Below are 8,305 nucleotides of genomic sequence, written 5' to 3' on the forward strand. Positions count from 1 at the left end.
TAGTATGATATTAATATAAAATGTGGATATATATTATATAATAAAACGTACATAAAATATTATACCTGGATATATATATATTATAATAAAGGAGAAAAGATGGTATTATAAGATTTGCTAGAGTAACGTGGAACCTGTAAGCGAGCTGCAAGAGAAATCGCGCAAGATACGACGCTGCAAAAGATCGGTCTATAATTTTAGAATCCTTTTACATGATCGATGGCGCGATTTAAAAGGACGCGACTGGTTGAAATTCCTGATCCTTCGATCACGCATCGCGGCGAGAAGCGCGGCGTTACCACGCCGACCAATTATACGGCGGCGTAGTTTCGAAATCAATGCCAGTTCGTAATTGTCATAATAAGGACGATATTGTTGCCACGCGTCAATTATCGGTCGAAAATGTGTAGCGGCAACCGACTATAAATACGGCAGCTTTCGCGAGGCGAGGTATAATTGCCGCCTGTCATATAACGTCGATGTGGCGTGTATCGAGTATTCGTGCATCGAGATTCTCGGTCCCCTTGTTCCGCGATATTTCGTAATCGTCGCGATTACGACGGCGATCTCGAAGCGGCTGAACCGGCGAACAGCCGCTATCTCGGGTCATCTCTCGAGAATCTCATGCCGTGCGCCGTTTATCGTTGTTTTGATCGAGATGCTTTCCAGAAAAATGCGTTGCTCGTATCAAACTTTTTCGAGCAGTTTCAAACAAAACTGTTGATTTGATTTATTAAGAATGTTATCGGGCAATATTTTAATACATATCCATCTCTTCTGTTATTTCTCTTCTTATACTTTTGGCCTTTATAGACGCTTAGAATATTCAGTATCGGAAGCGCAACATCGACACTTGAACGCTATCGAAGCATCGTAAGTATCCCCGACCATGGAGGGTCATGAACAGTAATAAGACTCGCTGGAAACGATAACGACGGGCGCGAATCCGCGATGACCCGAACGAAACGTAAGGTACGTATCCGATCGGCTCGTATCGCCACACCGTATCGCCCGTACGCGAGATTAATAGGGAATAAACGGTGGATTTCGCCGACGCTCTCGAGTTTGTAATCACGGAATATCTGCCGGTGCCCGAGCGACCACCCTCGAGATTTCCGCACGCGAACTACGCGACCCCAGGGCAACGAATTGCCATACTTTGGATAGATAACTATATGTAAATACTTTAATGTTGTTTGGTGAAATCTCTTGGAGCAGCATCATAAGATTGATTTATATTAATAATTTTAAATAAACATAAAGAATAAAAAAAAAAAATTGATATGGAGAAGAGATGCTCTGTATAATGACAAATTTATTAAGGATTGAGAGATATTTATTCTTTTAGGAATAGTTTATATAGTGTGTTGTGTGTAAAAAGAAAGAGATTTTTATTTCATGATAAAACTATCGTGAATGAATAAAATCAAATGTTTGTGAAAAATTAAATTCTTTAAAAATTTATTTTAAATCTTTCATAAGTGTTACAAGTTTAAAGTATCAAGTGGAAAATAGTTCAAAAAATTGACAAGTGCATCTCTCCATTATTACTGTAATTATTTTTATCCTATAAATAATGCAAAAAAAAAAGAAAAGAGCTTTTAAAAATCTACTTTTTTTAAATTCAGTTTTTTCGCTTTGTTCAAAAGAGAAAGAGAGAGAGAGAGATTGAGTGAAAGAGACAAAAGTAGAGAAAGAGTGGAGTTCCTAATTTGTACCTTTTTTTTGTTCCAAAATTACGGAGAATCACAATTGCTTTCAGAGTAGCAACTGCACAGAATATGGCAACCGAACCTCTGTTACGTGTGCATCGAACCGTGGTATAAACGCAATTAGTCCTGACACGGAGATCAGACGACGTCATATCGGGGCTACTTCTGCGGATGATCCGAGCGCGGCCGTGCATTCGTCGAATTGCCGCGAGCGCATAGAAACCGTCTGTCCCTTCGGGTGATATCGAAAACGCGATAACGTTGCACGCCGATGTATTACGAAACAGATTCGCGAAACGTTAATTTCTCAAAGTATCGTACATACGGTTTGTACATATCGAAAATTAATGGAAAGACAAACGCGGCATTAAAACAAAGCACTTCTCCCTAATCTCTTTTTAAAGTGGCCGAAATGTGGCTTCCTAATTTTCGATTATATTAATTCTTTAATAAAAAAAGCATTCCGCGTGAAGGTGAAATAAAAAAGGATTAGCTGTATTTTTTCAAAATTTATCAAATCGAGAAGAGACGCAAATCCGGCAAATCCGATTAAGAAAATCGGACAAGATATTTAATGGAGGAAGACGGAATCTTAAGAGGAAGGATATCCGCTCGCAATCTAGCATATCTTTGGAAAGCTCGAGAGAGCAGCAGCCACGATCGTACGAATTCCAGCGCGACTCGCTCGCGTTCGTACTCTCTCTCTCTCTCTATTTATCTCTCTCCACGTCCCTTGCATATCGACCGGCGTTGTAACCCGCTTTGCGCTCTGTGTAAATAGAAGCGAGCCGCGTAACGGCGCCGCCGATATTACGGATTGCCGGCATCGTCGAGATTCGCGCATCGGCGGATGCACCTCGTTGTTGCATTCGCCGTTCGATTCATCCGGGACGTTTCCGCCGCGCCGCCAAATCGAATGCCACGATTCCATCTCGCTTTCGCGGCCGCGCTTTATGCACTTTGACGAGGCGGCGAGAGGGAGGCTGGGATTGAGACTAGAGTATTAGGGAGTCGGGAGAGGAGAAGAGAGTTAACGTATACGTATGTGTGTGTGTATATATACGCTTGTGTGGGCGCACACGAGAGCTCGGATAGGTCTCGTCGTATCGTTGGTCTTCTGTGATGATGACGTGTTCAGTGTGTTTCGCGGAATGCCACGAGCAGCTCTCATTGTAACGGAGTTAGGCCCGCGGGCCACTCTCGTCAGAATGCGCTCCGTTGCACTCGCGTTTTCCGTGTCTCCCCCTCTCTTTCTCTCCTCCTCCCCCGACCCATCCGCTTCGGCTCCGTTCTCTCGTGAGCGCAGGTAGTGCGGCCACGCCGTGCCGTGTGTCGAGCGATGCGTGGGCGCGCGCGGCTTTCGCTCGGGCAGGTGGATGGTTACCCCGCGGCGATAACACCGCGATTGCACGCGCACGCACGCACTCACGCATGCACGTAGAGTGCGTACATTTGCGAGTGCTCCTGGGCCGGCCGCATCATTGTAATGATCCGCTTTTCCGTCGTTCTCGTTACACGCGAACGCGAGATGTTTTGATTTTGTATTATGAGCTCTGCGGATGATTAACGCTGTATAGAATACCGTGTAAGCTTCCCGAATGTTAACACTAACGACGCGTAAAACTTTCGACAAGCATACGCATTTAAATGGTTTTCATTAAATGAAGAGTTTTATTTAATTTTGATAATGCCACAATTATTTTGACATGTATTTCTAATTTTATATAGTATGTTAATAACGTTTTATTTGATCTTACTACTTTCAGGCGAACGCTGTTTGACAAAAGACGATAGTTTATTCGCTTTATCTCTATTCAAATCTACTTTTAATACTCTGATATACTGTATTTTATTTATGTCAATATAAAAATATGATTCAGCATTTTCGAATAATTTAAACTCGAGAGATCCGGATTTGTATCTGATCTGTAAGCATTTTGGAATGTTGTTCCGAAATACGACTCAGTCATTTCTACCTTTCATTCGTGAGTGTAAAACAGTAAGATCTAGGAAACATAGCGTTTTGAGAGAACGCGCCGTTTCCCTCGTATCATCGATGGAACGACATCGCGCTATTGTTCTTCTCGTTAAATCGAATCTCACCGAACAGCCCTCGCGGCGACGCGATGCTCGACGTTCGTATAATACCTAGCATAAGAGAACCAGACACAGGAAAGTTGATGTCGAAAACTTATCCATTGGCTGTAACAAATCCTCCGCAGGATCGGTTTCATTTCTTCCACTCGCACTCTCGCGAGTTATTATTCTTATTTATAATACGGAGAAATAAGAACAATTGAGTCGATCGTCAATTTTACTTAATTTATCTAATAATAAATTTTATCTAATTTTGTCTAATTTTATTTAATATTTTTTATTTCTTACAATATAAGATTGTTACTAAAAATACACTAATATTAATCTAATTTTTTTTTTAATTTTTTTTCTTTGAGCGCTTTTTTATTAACTGTAACAAACTATTTTCTAACTACATATATTCGTGTAATCGGACAAGAAGACCCCACGACAGATTAATGACGCAACATCTCACAAACAGCCAACAGGCAATGAAATCAAGTACAATGCAAACGCGATCCAGTTAGCTCGCGTCTGTTTCTCGATATAACGCTCGCTCGTAGATGGCCATCGGAAGTACAAAAGACGGAGGAACGAGCGGAAGGCGGGCATCTCTCGGCGCCGAGACAATTAACGATTGCTCATCCCGCGCTATCAGCAGCCGAGTCGAGCCGAGCCGAGAGCGGATCCGTGGGAGGGTTCCTCGGCGAATACAATAAATGGACGGTGGTCTAACGCGAGGTTTGTTTGTGCTCTCTTCATGGTCTCGGGAGCCTGGAAGCATGTGCGGTGATTGCCGTAACCATCGGGCACGCCTGCCTGCCTGCTTGCCTGACTGGCTTGCTGGCTGGCTGTCCGACTGCTCGCTCGCACGTCCGATTCTCCATCGGATATACTCTCTAGGCCTATCTGTGCAGGACACTCACGCTCCGTTGCATCGCATTGCACTGTCGCGCCTGCCAATGTATCACCTATCTACCTGCGACCGCTTACGCAGCGGGTTTCCGACTCTCTCCGCGCTCCCCCCTCGTTACTTTGCCTAGCGGCGAGTTCCCGTCTTTTGCGAGTATTTCCAGTGGCGAGTATCTCCGTTTAAAATTGCATTTAAATGCGAGATTCTAATTCTTACAAGGGTAACTATAGATGTTTCTCGATACTCTAAATGTGAGAAATATAGCGCATAATTTAAATCAGTAAAAAAGAAATGAGATATAATTGAGTTCTTTGATTCTATTGTTTCGAATAGCGTAGTTTATTTATTAGTTGCCAACAAAATCTCTCTCTCTCTCTCTCTTGTTGCTTTTATCTTGCATAAACACACCATTAGACGGTTGTTTTAATCTTATTCGACCGTATAGCAAGAGGTGACTCACTCGCGGCGAGCAGCGCGAACACTTGTCGCGGATATATCCGCGACGCGAATACCCGGACCGCTCTCGGATGGAAAAGGTTCTCGGGCATGTTGCGCGTCCGAGCGATGCTTGCGCAAGGTGCTTTTACGTACGAGTGTATACACGCGATCGGAATACCGGTTCGGCGCGACATGCATCGAATGCGCAACGCGCAAGTGGCTTACGCGAAATCTTCTAATCTCACAAACTTGAATCTTAATCTCTGCCCGAAATATTTATCTGTTAGAAATTAGAAATTTTATCGCGTACAGGATGTGTTTTAGATCTCTAACAAACTATTATTTTCAAAAAAATATATACTATTTTTTTTATTGAAATAACATTTTTTGCTTTTTCTCTTCGTATATATTTTACTATTTTACTTCAGAAGTTAAAAATCTCATTGTATTTGCTGAGCATTGTTCTTCGCAAGTCTTATCCATGTTTAATGTCCGACAAACTTTGTTCTGAATCCTATATTTCAGACGTGCATCTATTATATATTCCATTTTTGTGACTGAAAGATATGATGTTAAGCCGTTTGCATATCGATTGTGACTTTCGATAGAATGACGTAAGCACGATAAAGCGCGCAACAATCTGGCGTGAGAACTCACGGCTTGACCGCGGTTTTCATCGCAAAGTAACGGCTCGTTAGAGACAATACTCTCGTGTGTGTCGGTCTTCTATGAGCATATCCCGCGTGGGAGTTAACTCGAGATCGAATCTCGTTCAATTTCGTCGGCTAGTTAATAGCCATGATTCTACGTAACGGCTCGATGTCCGCATTTTTAAGCGTATCATTAACTCCGCAACACAATAGTGCATTGAAACAGTAAACTTTCGATTACTCGATTATTTACTTGCGATTTACCTGTCCGCCGTTGGGAACATATGAAATTTCCTCGCCACGTGAAAGTTGCTCCGATGATCGTGCGACAATAGATTTGTAAACTTTACCGACTTCTCTGTAAGAATTTAATTCTGATAATTTTAATCAAGAAACGCAGTGAAAGGTGAGAATGCACTATTCTTATTATTTTATTTATCTGTTCGTTTACTAAAATAAAATAGTATGCGCATGATTTATTTAAAAAGTTGAAATTAATTAGATTTTACAATATTATACCTTAGATAGGTTAAACCGCGGCCAGATAGGCAGGCAAAGAACAGGCCACGCGAAGACGAAGGGTCCAGGACCTCGGATCCCGCGGATGTTCGCGCGGCACACACGTGGCTCATACATCCCGCATGTCGATCACGTTCGGCGCGATCATTATCATTGATCATCCGCCGCCTTTCCGTCGGACGCTCCGCGGCCTATCGGCTAATTGCCGCCGCGGCATCGATCTTCCCGGCACAAAGTCGTAAAACCACGTAGGTACTCTGACTCTGGGATACGAGATGATGTTTAAATTCAATCGAGTGTCGGTATCCTCGGTTGTTCGATAACGTGTACGAGCATTGGCATCCCGCCAATTGATATCGCATATCGATATTGTTCGTGACAATTAAGAAAAGAACAATAAAAATTAAAGATACAAAGAGACAGATTAATTTGACAATAAATTCATAAAAAGATAAAATTTCGATGTATGTATCTTTTTCTGTCGGCTGATTTGTCAGTAGAAAATCTACGTATTTGTAAATTAACTGTTTATGTGTGTGTGTGTGTAGGGCCAGGCATTTAGATATCGTTAAATATGCTGTTAACATTCCGGAGCGTGTTTCTCGATCGATGACGCATAAACGAAATGTCGCAATGACAGTTGGAGATCGACACGCTTTCACCGGCATTGGTGACATTTCATTGGACGTTCATTAGGAGCCGAACGTCGCTCGTCGATTAAAATCCGGCTCCGATAGATCGAATCGCTCGTTCCGTCTCCGAGCGGATCGTTTCGACCACGCGAGATATGTAGACTCCGCGATACGATCTCGTACCCGCGATAAATTCCGAAAGTCCGATCGCTAACAGTCGATAATTATACGCGTCCGCGTATTCACTTAAGCTTTTTTGAATAATCGTGTTTACGGCGATGACGCGCGATAAGCGCTGTGTAGTGATGTAGATCGCGATACGATGCGGAGCACGAAGTATGCATTTTAATCGTCTGCCCTCAAGGATTTTTATATTTTATGACGATATGGACATCGGTATATTCCCATGCTTCTTAAACAGATCTTTAATTGAAGAAATTAAAGTTCAGGCAGTATACCGGAATTTATATAAAAATATTAAAATTAAAATTATACACAAAGATTCTGAAATATATTTTTTATTTCATATTAAAAAATAATATACATGTATATATGTGTATGAAGTTAATTTTAAATTATCTGTATATAAAATTTGATACAAATAAACAATTTGTCATCTGCAAAATTTCGAATAGATTTATGGTTTGATTAGAATAGCGATTATGCGCGAGCACGTCGCCGCATCTCTTGAAAACGCGATCGCGGAGCGTGTCATGCAAGCGGTATTGTCGGTCGATGTCCGGTGTGCCACTCGCGAGGGATCCGCATTCAACCGTCGGGGGTTAAATCGAATAACCTCGCGGCGTCGTATTCAAGGGCACCGTGAAACGATCCTACACGATTTCTCTCGCGTGCCGCCCGCGTCGTACTTTTTTCAGCGAGCGAGTCATGATGCTTAACCGAAGCGAATGAGGTATTTAGAAGGCACATACACCTTCGCAAAGCGCTACGACTATTCGCGGCAATCCATTTCGAAGAGATTTAACGTTATCGATATTCACCCTCCCACGCTAATATAACACTGCTTTAATTTACCTCTCCACGAGTGACAAAAATATATTTGAAAAAAGACCAGAAAAGATGATATGTATTTTAAATATTATATAATATTAATATATATTTATTTTCACATTTTTAATCTTTTTCAGTTTTTTACTTCGTTATTTCTAGTAATCGTTGTAATAAAAGCTTACAAATAAAGAATATAAAAATATCAAAGAAGATAATTACTAGTTACTTCTCTTTTCATTGTTATTCTGCAAAGTTTGACATTTCACTTACACAATTGACATTAATTGAAATAAAACTCACGTGAAGTATTACTACATATAAGTCGTAAATTGAAGTAGGGACGTTTGACGCAAT

This window comes from Formica exsecta, unplaced genomic scaffold (genome assembly GCF_003651465.1).
Source record: "Formica exsecta isolate Colony F162 unplaced genomic scaffold, ASM365146v1 scaffold222, whole genome shotgun sequence".
In the NCBI taxonomy this organism is placed as follows: Eukaryota; Metazoa; Arthropoda; class Insecta; order Hymenoptera; family Formicidae; genus Formica; species Formica exsecta.